Source organism: Triturus cristatus, chromosome 5_1 (genome assembly GCF_964204655.1).
Source record: "Triturus cristatus chromosome 5_1, aTriCri1.1, whole genome shotgun sequence".
NCBI lineage: Eukaryota > Metazoa > Chordata > Amphibia > Caudata > Salamandridae > Triturus > Triturus cristatus.
In genome coordinates, this window is record NC_140587.1 from 429,960,173 (window position 1) to 429,984,336 (window position 24,164).

A 24,164-nucleotide genomic window follows, 5' to 3' on the forward strand; every position below is an offset into this window, starting at 1 on the left:
TTTTTTACGAGTGAAATGTCCAGCTAACTATAACATGTGTGAAACCTATGGTTTTTTAAGTGAATTTGCAAGGTTTTTTAAATGCTAATTCCTAACTATAACGTGTGTGAAACCTATGGTTTTTTAAGTGAATTTGTAAGGTTTTTTAAATGCTAAGTTATGTATGTATTATTATCTTTTTTATATATTTATTTTACAATAAACTACCTATGTATATAGTTATAGATTGACTGTATCCTGTAATATCGAATGGCTTTTTTAAAATATATATATTTTTTTAAAGGTTTTTCGCCGTGATTTTTTGAAAAAAAATGTTTTTCATCCTTCGGGTCCTTCAGGGACCCCCTGACAAAGGCTAGGGGGTCAGGAACTCTCTACCCTGCCCCCTTTTCACGTTCTCCACCTTTCTTTTTCACTATCACACAACCAAAACACAGAAAATGGCGGCCGACACTTCCTGATTTCGACCGATTCGAACGTTGACTGACATGTAACCACCAATCAGAATTATGCTCGCGCACGTTTGGGTGCGCGTACCGTGCTCGCACGGTGCGCGCACGGTGTGTGCTTATAGATATTTATGTACTTTTAACTGCAATTTTCTCAGTAACTACTGAACAGATTGACACCATATATGCAAAAGGCACATGCCTGACCTGAGGACTACCTCTCTGCCAAATTTCAAGTAATTCTGTTCAGCCGTTCGGGCTGTACCTTCGACTAAAGGTCCTATGGGAAAATGCATGGGGAAAACGCGTTTTGGGACCCCCCTTTTTTCTCAACCCCCGCTTGACGAATCACCCCAAGACTTTCAGGGTAGGAGCTGAACGGAGCGCCCCATTAGTTTTGAAAATTTCGCGAGGATTCATCAACCGGCGCCAAAGTTATTCAAAATAGAATTTTGCGTTTTGCTCTCGGGAGCGAGCAGAGGCCCGCAGGGAGGCAGCTGCATTCCTTGTGGGTCAGGTTACACACAACGCGCTGTGCTTTCGCTTGTTTTGTTTGTTCAGGCACTCTTTAATTTGCATGGAATGGGCCTCGCCGCCTCTGGCTGCCCCCTGGCCGCTCTTGTTTCCCCTGAAGCATATCTGCGATATGTCGTGTTGCCATTGCTCCTGCCCCCCTCCCATTGTTGGTGTTCAGCACCTCCCTGGTAAGTGTATTTTCGGAGTGTTTGGGTAGTTTTAAAGTGGCTCAATTCACAGCCCCAATATTGTTTGTTGTCTGTTTCAAGTGTAACGGCCACATTCAGCCTGGGAATCGTATTCTTCATTTAATATTGTACAACATTAACATGTTTGGGTGACGTAGGTTGGCATGTAATGATGTATCTCAGCAGGTTGTCATAAAGTTCTGTAATTTTTAATACTCAACTTTCTCAAGTAACTTAGCCAAAAAATGATTTACGCACCAAACCCACTCCATCCTTGTTGGCAAGAAAATGAAAAGAAAGTATTATCAGACAAACAGCGATAAACCTTGCACCAGGAAATAGGTTGTGGCGGTAGATATTGTGTCCACGTTATGCTCTGGCGCAGCGGGCTTCTATAGCAAAAACTCTAAAGGAGATCCAAGACCGGTTCAATAGATATATATTAGGGCCTAATAAATAGGTACCTGGTAGAATGCAAGGCTAGACTGGAAAGGAATGGATAGATTGGAATATATAAAGCACTCAACAAGAGTTATAGACATAAAAATAAATCTTTTATATTTGTTTTATTTTTTAGTTGAATTATTCATTTCAATTTTTTACAAAAATTCAGTCAGGTGAGTACATATATAGATATTATACAAACAATCAAAACAAATCAACATGTATATCTGTTAATCAAAAACATTGTTCAATGCCCCACACAAAAATCTAATTCATACATCCACACACTCAATCCCAAGCACCTTCATCACACCAGATCAAGTTAGGGGTGGAACAAATTATCCTTGGATGTTCAAATGGATGTAGTGATTGGTATATCATCCAGAAGAAGCCAGATGATACTTTAGGAAGAAGAAGGTCATCGAATCAAGCGCCAAGCGCGTTTTGGTATAGGACCCACACGGGGGCCCCACCTTCATCAGGGCGTAGACCAAGGATAATAAGGGGCAAGAACAAGACCTAAAAAAATAATCAAATAAACATGTATAAACAACACAATAAAATAAATTCAACAAACAATTCACTGTGTTGACATACATTCTTATTCAAAGGAACATTCATATACATATGTCCAGAACAGTTCCAGTTAATAGCCAATAGCGGTCAATCAACAAAAATCGATAAATATGGCCCAAAGGGTCCTGTAGTAGCTAGAAAGAGCGAGTCAATGTCAAGTGATAGAAAAACAGTGAAACCAAACACCAAAGTAAAAGCAAAGGGATAAGAGGAAGGGAAGAAGAAAATGGATGATACATCGTAATAGAAAGTCACGTACAAAATAGGCAATAACAAAGGGAAGCGGCAACACCGATATTACAGGTTCTAGGGTGCATAGGGTAAATATTGCGCCAGTGAATGGGAGAAAAGGAAAACCAATAATGGTACATACTAAAAACTAAATCCTTGATGGGCCGTAGATATCAGTCTGCCGAACCTATATGCAAGCGCAGTCAGGTGTCAGGAGGGAGCATCCAACCGTATTCAAAATAAAGAAGATTCACTTTGTATGGCTGGAGGATAGACGTTTAGTATATGCTCAAGTCGAGAGCACCGGAGACCTAAAGAAGGCAGTGTATACAATTAACGTTAAACAGAATTTGCAGCAAGCAGGTATCGCCTTGAAATAACATAGAGGGACATGACTGCGTATAGCGCCAAAGAGTATATACGTAATAAACAGCATACTTGGATCAGCGGTGGCGCCCTATAGGTACGAGCAACAAATGCTTCAAAGCTGGTCTCGTGGGATTCGGAGTGTAAGGGTTCACGGTTTTGCACCGATGGAAGGATAACCAATTAGCAAAAACCAGGGTGGTTACAGGAACGCGTAAACAGTGTTTCTATAAGAAAAAATAATAAACAGGCAAGAATAAGTAAAACGGCCCCTGATACTCATAGGGAGCAGCATTGGAACAACCTGATTCATCTCGTACTGGGCAGTGGTGATACCAACATTACCGGATAAGAATAATCCAGCAAGGACAGCAGCGTAAAGGACGCCATGATCAGTAGGCCCACAAAAGATACAAATATGGGGCGGGCATAATACGGGTTATAGTAACGTACATCAGCGATAGGGAGGGAGCGTCTACTAAATGAAATGCTGCCACAGCACACTTACTGGCTAGTGAAAGGTCCAGATCCCGCATTCCTCAGCTCCACAGGGACGGCAAAAGTCGGCGTCAATAATACCTTCGCTGGAGGCATTGGAAAACCAGCCGTTCTCAAATACATGTCGCCAATTAGCCGCTAACCAATAGGGCCGTTGGTGAGAGGGAAGTGACTAAACATAGAAGGGGGACTGGTGTAAGTGAAGCTTAACAGACTGTTCGAAAAAAATGACGCCATCTTGGAAGGGATCCTCGAATTAAATGAATAATGGTGCCAATAATCAAATAACAAACAAATAAAGAATAACAATCATTCATAAAAAATAATAATAATAATAAAGGAAGGCTATCTCAGCCAGATACTCAAAAAATAGAACAAATATAAGTTAGGCATCAATGAGATATAGTACCCACATCCATAGCAAATTCGAGACCCTAAATCCTACAAGTATGGCGAATACGTGTCTTAAACTTAAAAGGCATTGGGGAGGTTGCAAATGAAAATATAAACAGTGGATGCACAAAGAACCTGCAATCACTAAGGTGAATCCTAACGAATATTAAAGGCAAAATATATCACTGACCACCACAAAAAAGATTTTTTTAAATTGCGCAACAAGGTCCATGGTCAAACAAGAAAAAAATAATAAATAAATAAATAAACAAGGTCCCTACTCCATAAGGGAGAATAGGGCCATACATAATCTTATAAATAGAGACTGAGTCAGAGCAGAGAGGTTATATGATGGCATTCTCCCATAAGATAATCTCATTTAAGCCATGCTGGACAGAGTCCAGATAGAAAATCCAAAATGTTTCCCTTTTCTTCCTGATGGAGGTGGGATTCCTTCCAGGGGGGGTGTATATCTTTTCCAAGATTGTCCATTTCAGATCAGTGTCTTTGTGGTTCATACTCAGCCAATGATTGACTAAGGGGGCGGATGTTTTGCTGATGCGAATGTTAGATTTATGTTCACAAATCCGCAGTCTTATCTCCCGACTCGTTTCCCCGATGTAGGGAAGGTTACACGGACAAGTGATGATATAAACCACATTGGACGACCGGCAATTGGTCATTCCATGAAGGGTAATCGTCCGATTATTGGCAAGAATAGTATTGCCGACGATAGCTTGGGGGCATGCCTGGCAGGTGCCGCAACGATGGTTACCCTCAACCGGTTTGGTTCCGACAATGGCAGTTTGGATAGGTGCTTTTTTCTCCATGATTTTACCTCTAATCAAGCAGTTTTTTAAGTTCTTGTTCCATTTGGAAGCAAAGAGAGGTTTGGGAATACTCATCCCGTCATTACCAATATTTAACAGGTACCAGAGAGAATTGATAGTTTGTCTGACCCTGTGATTAATGTTGGAATGCTTGGTGACATAAACCAACTTATCCATCGGGTCAGGTTCCCTTCGCTCAAACATGGCTTCCCTGTTAAAATATCGTGCTCTTTTGAAAGAGTCTTTGATGAGTTTGTGGGGATAACCTCGTTTAAGGAATTTGGATTTGAGGATGTCTGCTTGAACCAGAAAATCTTTCATGTGTGAACAATTTCTACGGAGACGTAGAAATTGGCTAAAGGGGATGCTATCCCTCTGACTCCTCGGATGATAGCTGCCATATAGAAGTAGAGTGTTTCTGGCCGTAGGCTTGGTGTATAAGGACACACTTACTTTGTTCTCGTGGTGTTTGACCCACACATCTAAAAATTCAACCTTCAAATTGCTAGAGTGGACAGTAAATTTGAGGTTGATATCTGCTGCATTTAACCAGGCCACGAATTCGCCTAAGGAGCTATGGTCTCCGCTCCAGATGAAAAATATATCATCTATGAAGCGTGACCATGCCCGGACGTTCTCGTAGAAGGGTGCCATGTTGTTATAAATGTTAAACTGTTCAAATTTGCCCATATAAAGGCACGCGATGCTAGGAGCACAAGACGCCCCCATGCTGACGCCCTGGATTTGATGAAAGAAATCACCATTAAATTCAAAGTAGTTGTCATTCAAGACAATCTCAAGACACTGAATAATGAATGAAGAATTGGTGATTCGATTTTCGTTGGTAAGGACTTCTTGTATGACCGATAATGCTCCCTCCTGCGGAATATTAGTGTATAAGGATTCCAGATCTAGGGTAACCAACAGGTCCCTATCTGGATCAAAGGGGATGTTTTCGATCTTGGAGATAAAGTGGCCAGTATCTCTCACATACGACTCCAAATTACTCACCAAGGGTTTCAAAAAACAATCCACATATTTCACCAGGAGTTCAAGGGCCGAACCGATGGTAGAGACAATGGGCCGTAGGGGCGGGTCCAAGATGTTTTTGTGGGTCTTGGGTACCCCGTATATGATGGGCATACGGGTATAGCTAGGTGTTAGGTATTCTGCCTCTTTAGTGCAAATGAATTCCCGATCTACTGCATTTCTAACCATGGACAAGATGCGGGTTTTGAGGTTAGTCTCAGGATTAACTCTGATCCGTTTGTAGTCTCTGGTGGAAGATAACAGCATATTCATTTTCTCAATATAGTTGGCGGTACTGAACAAGACAATACCACCGCCCTTGTTGCATGGCTTGATAGTCAGTGACTTGTTGTTTTGGAGAGATACTAGAGCTTTCTGTTCAGCAGGGGGTAAGTTGTCGATCGGTTTAGGCACATGTTTGATGATTTTAGAAATTTTGGACATTACCGCTTTCTCAAAGATATTTACCTCTGGACGGACAAGACCAAGTCCAGGGGTGAAGTCTGAAGGGGGTTTTAATCCAGACAGGTTGTTAACAGCGTCGGGAGAGGGTCTGTTGGAAAAGAATTTCTTCAGTCTAATTTTCCTAAAAAAGGAGTGTAAATCCTTTAGGAACTCAAAATTATTCAGGGTCGTGTTGGGAACAAACGTAAGGCATCTGGATAAGAGACTCAAGGATTCCGGGTCAACCTCAGACGCAGACAGATTAAACACAGGGATGTCTACTGTGTTTTCCAATACTGGTTGTGTCTGGTTTGTATATACATCTGAGGCTGACCACGAGCCTGATGGTAGTTCCTCATTCGAGGTGCTCGGGGTCTGGGGTGATAATTCCCCCTGCGATTGCCTAAAAAATGATCCGGGGTCATTGGTCTATCAAATTGTTCCTGTCGTGGTTGATAGTTGGAATTGTAATTAGACTCATAATCACCAGATCCCTCCCCTTCCGAGTCAGTAGTGTCACAGAATGTTACCACTTTTTTATTGTTTCCCCATCTCATGTTACTATCACCAGGTCCACTGGGGTCCGCCATGTTGTAAAAGTTTGACATGAGATAGGGATAAGTGCGTTCCTGTGAAAATAGCCTCATATCTTTCTTTAGTTTGTCTGTTTTCCTTTTAAGGAGATAGGTAGAGAAAGAGTCTAACTCTTGGGCAATCTCTTCTAGTTTCTTAGTTGCCATTTCGATTGAGTTGTCTTTCTTGAGTTTATCTTCAAGAGCCTCTATTTCTTTAGACATGATGGCTAGTACCTCTCTGGCTGTCTCGATGATTAACATCATCCAGTCGCGAGAGCATCTATTGGAGATGAGTGCCCATTTCTCTAAGAATAATCTTATTTCTACAAACAAACCGGGAACGTTACGAACACGTAACCCAAAAGGTATTGTTCCAGCCTTAAGGTATTCGAGCATAAAATTGGCGTGAGCTTCTGTACGTTTTGATTTTTTCTTAAGATTAAGTAGTTTCGTCCATTCGCCTTCAAGGCCCTTTGACAGCGAGAATTGACCATCACTGCCAGCTGCAAGACCAATCATTCGAGCAAAGTCCTCGTCAGAAAACCCAAAGGTTTTAATGCTTTCCATGATATAAGTGAAAAAGCGGCAATGCTATAAGCAATGTATGGCCCAATGGGTGAACAACCCGTAATAAGGTACCATAAAACCTACAAATAAGAAAAAGTATATAACCAGGCCATAAAATAATGAAACAACAATCAGAACAAAAGAACAAGGAGAATTCATTCAACACATACAATCAAGGGTGAAGAAGATGAGCTACCAAACTCAAAAGAAACACAACCCCCACTGCAACAAGGCTGTGACGAGAAAACCAATTAGGAGAGGGGGACCCCGAGAGCACAATAAAGAACCGGTATATGCGGGGTAAATAGCAAAAACTCAAAAGGAGAACCAAAACCGGTTCAATAGAGATATATTAGGGCCTAATAAATAGGTACCTGGTAGAATGCAAGGCTAGACTGGAAAGGAATGGACAGATTGGAATATATAAAGCACTCAACAAGAGTTATAGATATAAAAATAAATCTTTTATATTTGTTTTATTTTTTAGTTGAATTATTCATTTCAATTTTTTACAAAAATTCAGTCAGGTGAGTACATATATAGATATTATACAAACAATCAAAACAAATCAATATGTATATCTGTTGATCAAAAACATGGTATGTTTTACTTATTCTTGTATGCTGTTTAGTACGTATATACTCTTTGGCGCTATAGGGCGCCACCGCTGATCCAAGTATGCTGTTTATTACGTATATACTCTTTGGCGCTATACGCAGTCATGTCCCTCTATTTTATTTCAAGGTGAATCCTGCTTGCGGCAAATTCTGTTTAACGTTAATTGTATACACTGCCTTCTTTAGGTCTCTGGTGCGCTCGACTTGAGCATATACTAAACGTCTATCCTCCAGCCATACGAAGTGAATCTTCTTTATTTTGAATACGGTTGGATGCTCCCTCCTGACACCTGACTGCGCTTGCATATAGGTTCGGCAGACTGATATCTACGGCCCATCAAGGATTTAGTTTTTAGTATGTACCATTATTGGTTTTCCTTTTCCCCCATTCACTGGCGCAATATTTACCCTATGCACCCTAGAACCTGTAATATCGGTGTTGGCGCTTCCCTTTGTTATTGCCTATTTTGTACGTGACTTTCTATTACGATGTATCATCCATTTTCTTCTTCCCTTCCTCTTATCCCTTTGCTTTTACTTTGGTGTTTGGTTTCACCATTTTTCTATCACTTGACACTGACATATCAGGGGTGACTCGCTCTTTCTAGCTACTACAGGACCCTTTGGGCCATATTTATCGATTGTTGTTGATTGACCGCTATTGGCTATTAACTGGAACTGTTCTGGACATATGTATATGAATGTTCCTTTGAATAAGAATGTATGTCAACACAGTGAATTGTTTGTTGAATTTATTTTATTGTATTGTTTATACATGTTTATTTGATTAATTTTTTAGGTCTTGTTCTTGCCCCTTATTATCCTTGGTCTACGCCCTGATGAAGGTGGGGCCCCCGTGTGGGTCCTATACCGAAACGCGCGTTGGCGCTTGATTCGATGACCTTCTTCTTCCTAAAGTATCATCTGGCTTCTTCTGGATGATATACCAATCACTACATTCATTTGAACATCCAAGGATAATTTGTTCCACCCCTAACTTGATCTGGTGTGATGAATGTGGTTGGGATTGAGTGTGTGGATGTATGAATTTGATTTTTGTGTGGGGCATTGAACCATGTTTTTGATTAACAGATATACATATTGATTTGTTTTGATTGTTTGTATAATATCTATATATGTACTCACCTGACTGAATTTTTGTAAAAAATTGAAATGAATAATTCAACTAAAAAATAAAACAAATATAAAAGATTTATTTTTATATCTATAACTCTTGTTGAGTGCTTTATATATTCCAATCTGTCCATTCCTTTCCAGTCTAGACTTGCATTCTACCAGGTACCTATTTATTAGGCCCTAATATATATCTATTGAACCGGTCTTGGTTCTCCTTTTGAGTTTTTGCTATTTACCCCGCATATACCGGTTCTTTATTGTGCTCTAGGGGTCCCCCTCTCCTAATTGGTTTTCTTGTCGCAGCGGGCTTGTATAGCCACCTGTATGCACTCACTTGCCAGCTTGGAGTTTTGGTTTTCCAACACATCGTAAGCGGGTCATCCGATGAAGGCTGAAGGTAAAGAAGGTTCGGGGCTGGGGTGTTGTGGTCACCGGGTCTGGTGCTTGATGGACACAGTGCTGGACGCTGTCAGTGAGGGGGAGGAAGGGGCTACACATCCTGCTTAAGAGAGACCGGCTTTTTGCAGCATGTTCCTGTAGTGTTAGACAGAAATTGTTGGGGGGACTGCTTCTTAATAAAAGAGCACTTTTTACCCCTCTAGTTACTCACACTGCACTGAATTGAAAGTCACTGTTTTAGTTTCTCTGTGCCTCCTGTATTGTTATGGATAGAGGCGAGTATGTATCTGAGTTTGCTAAGAACTTTCCTCCATGTTTATAAATGTAGTCTCCCTCTCTAAGTGCAAAATTTCCACTTTCGGTGAACACTTACACTTTTTTGCTTCCGCCGCACAAACTACCCCTCAGTGCAGGGAAAGTCAATTAACAAACAAACAAAGTTCTGAGCCATGTTACTGCCATCTCGCCCGGGTGGAGCGTGCCCCAACGTTTTATTTCTACAAGTGAATTCTCGCAGACACCTCTTTATGGAGCATTTTTATGTATGAGAGAAAAATGAAGGGTGTTGTTTTTATGTAAGATTACCTTGAGAGAATTCAGGATATTGGAAAGACTATGATATGAAAGAATAGATTGAAGGAAGTCCATTTGATATTGAGGTGAGGGGAAATGGCTAGAAGTGAGGGAGCTGTGGAAGTGGTGATGATGGTGAGGGACGGAGATTAGAGTGGAGTATTTTGAGTAGACTGATGTCATTCAGGAGAGTTGATATTCTCTATTTCTTTTCTTGTTTTCGCATGGTACTTTTATTTTTGTTAAGCACTTGAGCGTACAAGACTGCTGAGGGCTTATTTATGGAGGATCAGGTTTTCAGTGGAGCGGTGCATTCATGAGTTTTCATAGAGGTGGTGTAGATATCAAGGATAGTATTTACATTTGCTGCAGGCTAGAAGTGTTCTAAAAGGTTGTTTAGTTCTTCATGGATTTTTTCAAGATTGATGTCTGATGGAGTAGAAGGTCATTTTTCTTTTTCTCGGGAGCCCTTGATTATGAGATTTAGAAAATGAGATGTTAAAGGGGATAGCAAAATGGCTGGTCCAATCTAGGACAATAGATGTTTGGCAGTGGATTCTAATAAGATAAGTTCCAGTGTATTGCCTTTGGAGTATGTTGGGAAATTAATAAATTGTTTTATTCCAAGTGTATAGAGGTATGTAGAATGCTTCCTTCAATCATAATATATTGAAATTACCGGGGAGGTTGAAGCCTCAACAATTTCCCTACCGTTGCACAGACTGGAGTGAGAATTGTAAATGTTACCTCTCCAAACTCAAATGTTTTCCCTACTGTTGCACAGAATGGAGTGGGAATACAACATTTTAAATAAATAATCCGAGTCTTCAGATTATGAGAACCTAACCAAAGGGTGTGAGGAAAGCACTTGTTTCCCGAAAGAACACCCAAGAAAAAGAAAGAAAGGGCAATTCCTTTCTTTAGTCCCCTCACTCACCAGGGTTTCCCCACGGTGACATGCTTCATCATTGGGGTCCTCTCAGTCCTCTACGGGCTGAGGCGTGCTGCGACTTGCGGATTTACGTAGGAGCACTGAACAAGACTATGTGTTGTGCAAGTGTTGTGGTGTGGAGTGGTTTAAAGTGAGTTAAAATAATCAACTAGTGGGCCAAAATAAATTTTATTATTGCTCCTAGCTAATTGGTTAAAAAGTGGGTGATATGCTAGAGAAAACTACTATAATGGGTAAGTGTACCTAGCATACGGTCGACTAGTTTCAAGCTTCCCAAGCTCTTCATCAGGACTACACTGGGACCAGCCCAGTGTAAGTACCACTCCTAGAAGACCTGATTTGGTGCAATAATAAGTGAAAAAAACACACAAACGCTGCGCAAAATTTGCATACGTTAATCAAAATACATACGTAATGTACGTCTAATTAGAATATTTTAAAAGGCAAAACTGTGCCTCATGGTCGACTGAGGGGGGGTTGGACACTCGTACACTTGTACTCTTCAAGCCACCCGCCGGAAACACCTACTGGTAACCTGCCTCGCTGACCGCAGTATGCACCAAATCAGGTCTTCTAGGAGTGGTACTTACACTGGGCTGGTCCCAGTGTAGTCCTGATGAAGAGCTTGGGAAGCTTGAAACTAGTCGACCGTATGCTAGGTACACTTACCCATTATAGTAGTTTTCTCTAGCATATCACCCACTTTTTAACCAATTAGCTAGGAGCAATAATAAAATTTATTTTGGCCCACTAGTTGATTATTTTAACTCACTTTAAACCACTCCACACCACAACACTTGCACAACACATAGTCTTGTTCAGTGCTCCTACGTAAATCCGCAAGTCGCAGCACGCCTCAGCCCGTAGAGGACTGAGAGGACCCCAATGATGAAGCATGTCACCGTGGGGAAACCCTGGTGAGTGAGGGGACTAAAGAAAGGAATTGCCCTTTCTTTCTTTTTCTTGGGTGTTCTTTCGGGAAACAAGTGCTTTCCTCACACCCTTTGGTTAGGTTCTCATAATCTGAAGACTCGGATTATTTATTTAGTCATGTACACAATGGGAGGGTGAACCTAACCGCTAAAAAACCTCTCTTTCCCCCTTCTTTTTGAAATACAACATTTTACCCCTCCGATCATTTCCTTACTGTTGGCGAGACTGGAGTGGAAATAGCGGATTGTACCCCTCCGGTGTCCAAAGCTTTCTCTACTGTTGCACAGACTGGAGTGGTAGTAACAAATGTTACTCGTCTGGAGCCCAACACTTTCACTACTGTTGCACAGAATGGAGTGGAAATAGTACATTTTATCCCTCCGGAATCCAACACTTTCCCTATTGTTGCACAGACTGGAGTGGGAATAGTAAATATTACCTCCTTGAAGTCCAATGTGTTCCCTACTGTTGCAGACTGGAGTGGGAATAATATATCTATTATTCTGAGACTTCAAGACTGGAGTGGAAATAGCGGATTGTACCCATCCGGAGTCCAAAGCTTTCTCTACTGTTGCACAGACTGGAGTGGTAATAACAAATGTTACTCGTCTGGAGCCCAACACTTTCACTACTGTTGCACAGAATGGAGTCGAAATAGTACATTTTACCCCTCCGGAATCCAACACTTTCCCTACTGTTGCACAGACTGGAGTGGGAATAGTAAATATTACCTCCTTGAAGTCCAACGTGTTCCCTACTGTTGCAGACTGGAGTGGGAATAATATATCTATTATTCTGAGACATCAATACTTTTTTTAATATTGTCCAAATATATTTAATATTATTATTTGTTTAATTCTATATTATTTGTTCATATATATATATATATATATATATATATTACCTACTGGCGGTCGCCAGTAGGTAGTTATAGTTAGGACCACGTTTCCATAGGAAATCCGCAACATTCTATTTTGAATAACTTTGGCGCCGGTCGACGAATCCTCGCGAATTTCTCAAAATAGGTGGGGCGCTACGCTCCGCTCCTACCCTGAAAGTCTCGGGGGGATTCTTCAAGCGGGGGCTGAGATAAAAGGGGGGTCCCAAAACGCGTTTTTCCCATGCATTTTTCCATAGGACCTTTAGAACGAGCTACAGCCCGAACGGCTGAACAGAATTACTCAAAATTTGGCAGAGAGGTAGTCCCTAGGTCAAGGAAGTGCCTTTTGTAGGTTTGGTGTAAATCTGTTCAGTAGATTCTGAGAAAATAGCCTTTAAATCAATATATATATCTGAGCCCGCTTACGGTACGCTTACCATACGCTTACCGTAAGCGTACGGTGGCGTGCGCGAGCGCGATTCTGATTGGCTCTTAGATCTTAGTAAACATTCGAATCGGCCGAAACCAGGAAGCGGCGGCCGCCATTTTCTGTGTTTCACTCTGAAAAAAAAGAGTGAAAACAAGAAAAGGGGGCAAGGAGGAGAGTTACAGACCCCCTAACATTTGTAAGGGGGTCAAAGAAGGACAGAAAAGTACAAAAAAAACATTTATTGATTTTTTAAAAAATCACGGGGTACGCGTACGGTAAGCTTACGGTAAGCGTACGGTTAAAAAAAATAAAAATGAATAAATGAAATGACGAATTAAGAGTTTAGAAATTAGGGAGCTCTAAAAAGAGCTGTTGTGTTTATGAAGTCATTTTTTTAGTGGTACCTACAAGTAAGTACCGATGCAGAGTCTAAGGTTCAAGAGGAAGACTCTGTTCCCTTCATCATTGAAGTGCACACCATCTCCTCTATAAATGTCTTGCATGTCATAACGCAAGTTGTTGTGGTAAATGGCACCCATACCATAGTCACGGAGGAAAGCAGAAACAGATTTGTTGACGTGCTTTCTTGCTTTGTCAATCTGCGGACAGAAATGATTGGACCAGTTCCATTTTTGCCTTTGGCATATGTTGGAAAACACAAAGGCAGTTTTAGGGAAAAGTGTAAACAGTTGTGCAAAGGTGTCCTTCATAAGCATTTCCAGACCTACCCCAGTCAAAGTGCCTAGGTCATTGCCACCACAGTGCACTATTATGAGGTCAGGGTGTTGGATTTGAATGAAGGATTTCACCAATGGCATCAATTGGTGCCACTTTAACCCTCTCTGACCAATCCATTTAATGTCTACATTTGGCAAAGCAAGGTCTCTCACCATACCTGTTTTCTCTGCAAACTTTTCACTCCAGAAGACATAGCTGTGCCCTACAATCCACACTGTGAACATCTTCAAAGGAGAACTGGATGCACTCAGGAGGTGTCTTTCAGTAGAATGGCAATATGAAAAGAAAGACAGTTTGGAAATGGAGGCATACATATTTTTAACAAAACAAAAAGAACTGATTGGCTGTTTCATACCATTCTAGAAAAAAAACTAGGCTGTATGTGTAAATTAATAGAAGCATGTTTTGTATTGGTACAAAAAAATGTGTAACCAAAGAACAGTACTATGGATTTGCTGTAAGGTTTGAAAAGTCAAGCACTCTTGCTCTGTGGAATTGAAACATTGTGTGGCGAACTTCTGACCTAACTCCACACAGCAGTGTTCCATGAGCTGTTGCTATGGTAGCAGGCAGAAGTCAAGTTGGGGGAAGGGTACTAGGCAGAAGTCAAGTTGGGGGAAGGGTACTTTTGGAAAAGGGTTGGTTTTCAACCAATAGAAATGTGTGATTACATTTGAAAAAAAGGGGGAAGCACTGAGATTTGAAACTTACAAGTATATGTGTGGAAAAAAAGAGGGAAAGTTTGCCATTATCTGGTTCTGCTGAGAGGAGAGAGGTGAACACAACAGAGATCCTGGCTCTGATAATCTGCTGTTTGAGTGCCACATTTCTTTCACAACTAACTAATTTTAAAGGTGAGTTTACAGTTTGAGAGGGGATGTATGTGGTAACTTAAGAAATGAATAATAGAAATGGGAATTGTTTTTGTTGTAGTTACACATGGTGGTTTCATAATGTGTCAGTCTGTAAAAGTGATTTACACTTGCCCCGAAAAAAAAAAGAGCAGTAAGTGTGCTTTCAAATTGGCAAAGAAATTTCGTTTTGGGACTAATGTGAAAACATGACTCTGTGTGCAGAGAGGAATTATAGGCAGAGATTTATTGCGTCTTGCTCTGGTGATTTCACAGTTGCATTAGATGGAAAGGGGGAGCGAATTTTTGGGGGAAGAAGCAGAGTCTTAGCACACACCCATGTGCTTGCCATGTATAGTCATGCACAGTATTTACAAGCGAGTGGGGTTTTCAGGTTTCAGTCTGTAATGCAAATACATTCAGCATCACTAAGGCTGGTTGCCCTTGCTGGAGTGTAGGCAGTCACCGAGAATACACATGGTGGTGGTCTGAAAAAACAGCTTGGACATGTGCATTTAAATAAATCAAAAAAAGTGGTTTCATAATGTGTCAGTCTGTAAAAGTGATTTCCAATTGTAAAAAGTGATTTTCACTTGCGCCGAAAAAAAAAGAGCAGTAAGTGTGCTTTCAAATTGGCAAAGAAATTTCGTTTTGGGACTAATGTGAAAACATGACTCTGTGTGCATAGAGGAATTATAGGCAGAGATTTATTGCGTCTTGCTCTGGTGATTTCACAGTTGCATTAGATGGAAAGGGGGAGCGAATTTTTGGGGGAAGAAGCAGAGTCTTAGCACACACCCATGTGCTTGCCATGTATAGTCATGCACAGTATTTACAAGAGAGTGGGGTTTTCAGGTTTCAGTCTGTAATGCAAATACATTCAGCATCACTAAGGCTGGTTGCATTAGATGGAAAGGGGGAGCGAATTTTTGGGGGAAGAAGCAGAGTCTTAGCACACACCCATGTGCTTGCCATGTATAGTCATGCACAGTATTTACAAGCGAGTGGGGTTTTCAGGTTTCAGTCTGTAATGCAAATACATTCAGCATCACTAAGGCTGGTTGCCCTTGCTGGAGTGTAGGCAGTCACCGAGAATACACATGGTGGTGGTCTGAAAAAACAGTTTGGACATGTGCATTTAAATAAATTAAAAAAAAAGGTTTCATAATGTGTCAGTCTGTAAAAGTGATTTTCACTTGGCCCGGAAAAAAAAAGAGCAGTAAGTGTGCTTTCAAATTGGCAAAGAAATTTCGTTTTGGGACTAATGTGAAAACATGACTCTGTGTGCAGAGAGGAATTATAGGCAGAGATTTATTGCGTCTTGCTCTGGTGATTTCACAGTTGCATTAGATGGAAAGGGGGAGCGAATTTTTGGGGAAAGAAGCAGAGTCTTAGCACACACCCATGTGCTTGCCATGTATAGTCATGCACAGTATTTACAAGCGAGTGGGGTTTTCAGGTTTCAGTCTGTAATGCAAATACATTCAGCATCACTAAGGCTGGTTGCCCTTGCTGGAGTGTAGGCAGTCACCGAGAATACACATGGTGGTGGTCTGAAAAAACAGCTTGGACATGTGCATTTAAATAAATTTAAAAAAAAGGTTTCATAATGTGTCAGTCTGTAAAAGTGTTTTTCACTTGGCCCGGAAAAAAAAAGAGCAGTAAGTGTGCTTTCAAATTGGCAAAGAAATTTCGTTTTGGGACTAATGTGAAAACATGACTCTGTGTGCAGAGAGGAATTATAGGCAGAGATTTATTGCGTCTTGCTCTGGTGATTTCACAGTTGCATTAGATGGAAAGGGGGAGCGAATTTTTGGGGGAAGAAGCAGAGTATTAGCACACACCCATGTGCTTGCCATGTATAGTCATGCACAGTATTTACAAGCGAGTGGGGTTTTCAGGTTTCAGTCTGTAATGCAAATACATTCAGCATCACTAAGGCTGGTTGCCCTTGCTGGAGTGTAGGCAGTCACCGAGAATACACATGGTGGTGGTCTGAAAAAACAGCTTGGACATGTGCATTTAAATAAATCAAAAAAAGTGGTTTCATAATGTGTCAGTCTGTAAAAGTGATTTCCAATTGTAAAAAGTGATTTTCACTTGCGCCAAAAAAAAAAGAGCAGTAAGTGTGCTTTCAAACTGGCAAAGAAATTTCGTTTTGGGACTAATGTGAAAACATGACTCTGTGTGCATAGAGGAATTATAGGCAGAGATTTATTGCGTCTTGCTCTGGTGATTTCACAGTTGCATTAGATGGAAAGGGGGAGCAAATTTTTGGGGGAAGAAGCAGAGTCTTAGCACACACCCATGTGCTTGCCATGTATAGTCATGCACAGTATTTACAAGCGAGTGGGGTTTTCAGGTTTCAGTCTGTAATGCAAATACATTCAGCATCACTAAGGCTGGTTGCCCTTGCTGGAGTGTAGGCAGTCACCGAGAATACACATGGTGGTGGTCTGAAAAAACAGCTTGGACATGTGCATTTAAATAAATCAAAAAAAGTGGTTTCATAATGTGTCAGTCTGTAAAAGTGATTTCCAATTGTAAAAAGTGATTTTCACTTGCGCCGAAAAAAAAAAGAGCAGTAAGTGTGCTTTCAAATTGGCAAAGAAATTTCGTTTTGGGACTAATGTGAAAACATGACTCTGTGTGCATAGAGGAATTATAGGCAGAGATTTATTGCGTCTTGCTCTGGTGATTTCACAGTTGCATTAGATGGAAAGGGGGAGCGAATTTTTGGGGGAAGAAGCAGAGTCTTAGCACACACCCATGTGCTTGCCATGTATAGTCATGCACAGTATTTACAAGCGAGTGGGGTTTTCAGGTTTCAGTCTGTAATGCAAATACATTCAGCTTCACTAAGGCTGGTTGCCCTTGCTGGAGTGTAGCACTCTGGACATGGGCTTTTTAAAAAATCTGAAAAGTGGTTTCATAATGTGACAGTTTGTAAAAGTGATTTTCACTTGCCCAAAAAAAAGAGCAGTTTGTGTGCATTCAAATTGGCAAAGAAATTTCGTTTTGTGACTATTGTGAAAAGAAATGTAGTAATATATTTAAATACAATAAAGGATTTTTTTTTAGTTTTTTTCAGGTATTGCTGAAGAACAGTGAACAAAATTTAAGATGCCTACAAAATCTAGAGTTCAAAAAACGCTAAAAAAAAAACTATATTTGAAGACAACTGGAGGACCAAAGTTAGTAGAAGATGCTCATGTTGGGAAAAAGAAAAAATCTTCTGGTAAGCAGAAAAAACAATTTCTTAAAAAAATATTCAAAACAAAGAAAAATGTACAAAATGTCTGTCCTGGAAAGAATGTAACAAAACGAAGAGAACAGCAAAAAATTGAGAATTTAGTTAATGCAAATATACCTTCTGCAACTGAAAAGTTTTACATAAACAGAAAAACAGCGTTTAAAGAGATACGTAGAAAAATGTTTCAGAGAAGAGTTATGTCCAATTTGATAAAGGATGTGAAGAAATATAAGCAAAAGGCTAAATTTTATAAGAGAAAAAAAGAAATTGAAGCCATTGCAGCAAAAGCATTAGAATTAAAAAGGAAACTATTCATTTTAATTTTGAATAGGATGCGTACATTAGATAAAATGGTTAATGTACTGAAATCACAAAGCAAAAGCAAAAGAGTAGTGAACAGAACAAACTTTTGTAAAGTGTTTTTAGGAAAGTGGATGCATAGTTCAAGTAGTGAACCTTTTTTTAATGAAGAGAGCTATTTTCAAAGTAATAGTTTGCTGCATGCAGTTGACACCAGAGGTCGTTCATACGAAGTAAAAAATGGTTGCATAATGGAGAAGGAGATAATGGTTCCAAGAGATGAGGTACAAGTGATGGCAGATGAGGCAATGGGGAGACGTCCTAAAGCCCCAGTGTACACTTGGAATTGTAGTAGTATTTGCACTGTGCGTCAGGAATCTATTGACAGATTTCGAGAGTTTCTAAGAGAATATAGCAAAAAAAGTGTAAAACAGAAGATTAAGGTGCTTCAAAGTCTGGATCCATGCAGAGTGAGAGAGAATACTGGTTTGCAGGGTCATTCTCTGGCTTGTCTATCTAGAAAAGTGTGCAATAGTGTTTTCCATCATTTTAGGATGCTGGCTGTTCATCATACTGAAATGAGAAAGTTTGTGAGACGGTTGTATTTTGCCAAAAGTCCAGCAATAAAGTTAAATGAATTGAATAGGGCTCTGTTCCGAGGAACGGTATCAGATGTAGAGAAGGTTGTTGATGAAATTCAGTTTTGTTACTTTGGTCCTGAACAAAACAGTGCAGAGAAGGACACAGTAAATGAGGAAGAAGTGGAAGAGAATGTAGAACCTTCTGTAAGTAAGACATTTAATGATCACATAACAAAATTTGCAATAGTCTCTAATGAAAGACCAAATGTTACTTGTATTTGTTGCCGCAGAACTCATTATAGAAAACAAACTAGGAATGTTGATCTCTACAGAAAGAGTGAAAATGAAGATAATTATAAGTGGAAGGATTTTGCCACATATATATTTCTTGAAAATTGTTTTGAATTGGGTGAAGATCAGCTTATTTGTAAATACTGTTACAACAAGTTAGAGGAAAATAGAATGCCGACCAGAGCTGTACATAATAATTTAGAATTGGATGCTATTCCTGCTGAACTTTCTGAATTAAATACATATGAGTCTATACTCATTCAATGTGTTCATCCGTTCCAGACCACAGTACGTATGGAGCCCAAAACTGGTAAATTACCTCCTTCAGATTTACTGAGAGGTGTAAAAGGTAGAGTGGTGTATTTGCCCTTGGATTTGAAAAAAAATATGGAAACTATTGATGCGGATACTTTGGAAACTGAACCATTAATTATTCTGGTTAATGGTGTACCTACAAAGAATAAGAAGATTTGGCAGGAGCTGGTAGATGTGCGGAAAGTACAAAGAGCAAATTTGTATTTGAAAAAAAATAACAAATGGTATGAATCAATTTATATAGAAGAAGAAGAAGAAGACGAAGATTTTCAAGAAGACACAGAAACACCAACTGGACAAATTGAAAAAGTGGACAAGACAAAGGAAGAAGAAATTTATGAACATTTTAGCATACATCCTCTTCATTCGAAAGAAGTTATGGGAGACAATATTGATCTCTTTCAGATGAAGAAAGCAAAAGGAACTCCCGTGAGTGTATGGGAGGAGAGCTTGGAAGCTCGATGTTTTCCCCAGCTGTTTCCTACGGGAAAAGGAGGACGATACGATGAACGTCCAGAACAGATTCCAGCTTCAGAGTATCGGACTACAAGACTATATGCTGAAGATCCCAGATTTCGACAAAGTATTCCTTATTTGTGCCATCTTTTATTTGAAAGCGACTTGTCTGCACTGTCTTATGCAGTAAATCACATTTTAAAAAGTGGAGTACATTTACAAAATGTGTCTGCTAAGGATTTTATGGAGAAAGTGCAGCACCGAGATGATCATTTGGAAACACAACTGATCAATCTGATGGCTTGTCAGCGTGGGACAAATGAATATTGGTACCGACGCCATGGTGAACTAAAATGCATGTTACGCAATTTAGGAACACCAACATGGTTCCTTACCCTAAGCTGTGCCGAGTACGCTTGGGATGATTTACTGGATTTTCTACGAGAGGCCAATTCAAACATTAAAAACATTGAATACAAGACAGCAGGAGAACTGTGCTCATTGGATCCGGTTAATGTTTGCAGATATTTCAATCATAGATTTGAGGCTATGATGTCCTTCATCTGCAATAAAAAAAATCCACCCCTTGGAGAAGTAGTGGATTTCTTTTGGAGAAAAGAGTACCAGGCAAGAGGTGCTCCTCATATTCATATGCTGTTGTGGATCAAGGATGCCCCAAAGTTTGGAACAGATACTGATGAAGCAGTGTTATCTTACATTGAAGAATATGCAACATGTGGTATACCAAAAAGCACAGAAGAGAACAAGTTAAAGGAGCAAGTTTTACGTTTCCAAAGTCATCGGTGTGGAAAATACTGTCGACGGAAATACAAGAGCAAAGAAAAATACTACTCTAAATGTCGATTTGGATTTCCTAGACCTGTTCTTTCAAATGGAAGAGTAAACAGTTTTATGTCAGCTGTGAGACATACTATCACAAGAAAATCACCTAAGAATACCTACAACCTTAAAAGAAAAGAAGAATCAAAAAATATAAATGACTACAACCCAGTCATTTTATCCATGTGGAACGCTAACATGGATATACAGTATGTAGCTGACAATTCCATTGCTGTTGCACGATATGTAACGTCTTACATTACGAAATCAGAAAAAACAGAATTGAAGGAAATGTGGGAAGAGATTTCTCACGAGAAGACTGTCAGTAAGAAGCTGTACAGTTTCAGTTTGAAGATGTTATCGCATCGAGAAATTGGATCCTACGAATGTTCAGATAGGTTATCTTCTGCAAGTCTCTACTCGAAGTCAAGAAGAATAATTTGGGCAAGTTTAGGCCTTGCAGCAATGAGAAATCGGGTACTGAAATCTGTTGGAGAAATTGAATATTTGGCCGAGAATGACCCAGAAAGTACAGATATATTGAAAACAAACATGTTGGACACATATTATCCCAAGAGAAGTCATCATCTGGAGAACATGTGTCTCTATGAAGTGTTGCAGAACTACATTTATTCACGGAAAGCTGCAGAAGACATTAATAATGGAAAATATAAAGTTGTTGGTGAAGAAGGATGTTTGGTGAAGCAAACCAAAGGAAGTTTGATAAATCACCGGAAGCTGAGTTGCGACACTACCGACAAGAAAGAATTTTACTACTTGGCTCTTTTACAGTTGTTTAAACCATGGCGTACAGAGGATGAACTACTGGGAGAATTTCAAAGCTATGAGGATTCATTTAATGCTTGCAAAGACAGCATACAATGCAATACATTCACAACTTATCTGCAAATGTTAAATGAAGAAATTGAACAGGAAACTACAATTGCAGCAGAAATAGCTAGAGACAGTTCTCAGGACAGCCAAAGTTCAGGAACACACAGTCAAGATCCCCTAGGACAACCAATCGTTGAAAATGAAGCATCAATAGCCATGAATGAAGTGGAAACGGCTATGAATCAAGCTCAAGAAGAATTTATAGACTTAGAAAATTTGGAAAGACAACTGAATCAAGAGCAGCAACAAATTTATGAAGAGATCAAAAACAAAATTGATCACGGATTTCTACATGTAAAAAAAGAGTGCTCATGCACATCATTTCATCCAATCAGGATGTATGTAAGCGGACAAGCTGGCACTGGAAAAAGTTTCCTAATTAAAGTCATCAGAAGCTACCTAAAGCAAAAAACGGATTCTACTTTGTCTTGTGTGGTTACTGCTCCAACTGGGTTAGCAGCATATAACATAAAAGGAATCACCTTACATCGTTTGCTAATGTTACCAGTGGAGCATGAGAACAAAATACAATTCAACAAGCTAACTGGAGAAGCATCCTTGGAAGTTTCACGAGTATTGAAGAAGATGCAAGTTCTCATTATTGATGAGGTGAGCATGGTATCAAACTTAATGCTTGCCTTTGTGCATTTAAGAATGCAGCAAATTTTGAAGACAGACTATGACGTGTTATTTGGTGGAAAACACGTCATAGTTTTTGGAGATCTTTTGCAACTTACTCCAGTTAAAGGACAACCAGTGTTTAATACTGTGACACATGAAGACACGAAGAAGTCATTGGGAAGCATCGGAAATACAAATATTTGGTCCTTCTTTGAGTACAAGGAACTTACAACTAATATGAGGCAAGCAAACGATGAAGAATATGGAAGTATTCTGAAAGATATCAGAATTGGACTACTCACAGAAGTTGGCAAAAAAGCATTACAGAGTCGGCTGCTACATAATTTATTTCCAAAGGAAGAAATAGTTGCAGAGAAAATATACAAGAATATTGCAGAAAACAAAAGTGTCATCTGCTTAATGCCAACTCTACGTGAATGCTCAATATTTAATGAGGAGCTTTTGAAATTGGAAAAGGAAGAGATCAGGAAATTGGAAGCAGTGGACAAAATTGAGGATGGAAGAATTACTGTCACAGTAACAGGCAAACTGAAAAATAAATTGGACTCACTAGAGAAGAACATCTCCAAAACAGCTGGATTAGAAAAAAATCTATATGTTTGCATGAACTGTAGAGTGTTTTTAAGGAGAAATTTGGATGTTGAGAAAGGTTTAGTTAATGGAGCGATGGGAAGAGTTGTGGGTTTTATTAATTATCAGAAAAAAGAAGGAATTGAATGTTTAAAAATAAAATTTGATCAGATAGATGAAGTTAAAGATATTTGTCGTTGTACAGTTCGTTTTATGCTTGTGAAAGACTTATATGTACGTAGGAAGCAGTTTCCGTTTTCTCTAGCATATGCTGTAACTATTCACAAGTCTCAAGGATTGACTGTAGATTGTGCATTTGTGAACATTGGTTCAACTGTGTTCAAAGAAGGTATGGCATATGTTGCTTTGTCACGAGTCAAAACATTATCAGGTTTATTCATGATAGACTTTGAAGAATCAAAAGTTAGTGCTGATACAAATTGTGTAAAGGAGTATAATAGATTAAGAAGAAGCTATGCTCCTCATTTAGGTCAGTATCCTGTGTTGGAGAAACGTGTAGTTTCTCGTAAAAGGAAAAATGAGAATATCTGTAGTGAAGATGTAGAGAAGAGGAAAAAAAAGAGGAGTGATGTAATTGCAAGCAAAAAGAAAAAGGAAAATGAAGAACAGGTTGTAGGATGTCATTTTGAAAATAGCTCTGGTGTCAACTGCTACGCAAATGTAGTGCTGAATGTTGCATTTTATCTGGAAAGTTTGCAAGAGCAGATAATAGTAAATCAGGGAAAAAGATTCTGTTCAGAGCTGAGTCTCCTTTTTCAAAAGCTGAGTAAAGATAAAACTCAAATAGAAAGTGCTACTGACATTAGAAAACTTTTAGATGTATGTTCAGGACGAACACAGTTTTCTCAAAATGAACAGCAAGATGCACATGAATTTTTGATGTATTTTCTTCAGGTAGTGGAAGAAGAAGGAGTTCCCATTGACATTTTTTTTGGTCTCTCTTATAAATGGGAACATAGTTGTGATAATTGTTATAATATAAGTGGCTCTATTGTTGATAATGAAAGGTTTATTTATTTGACATTGCCAGAGAGTAAAACAGTCACTTTTGCAAAATTAGTTAAAGATGCTAATCATAGCATGAAATGTGGTGAGTGTAATTCTGACATGTTTTCAACATTAATTTTAAAGGAATACGGACAGTATGTAATTTTAATGATGCAACGATGTAGAGCTGATGGTTCAAAATTGGATACTTTAATAAAGAAGTTTACAGGACAGCAATTATCAATTTCAGGAAAAACTTTTGTAACTGTTGCAATAATTTTCCATGATGGACCTACTGTTACTTCTGGACATTACACAGTTTATCTTAAATGTGAAAAAGGCTGGACACTGTGTAATGATTCTCAATTGATTTTCAAACAACGTTTGCCTTTTGATTT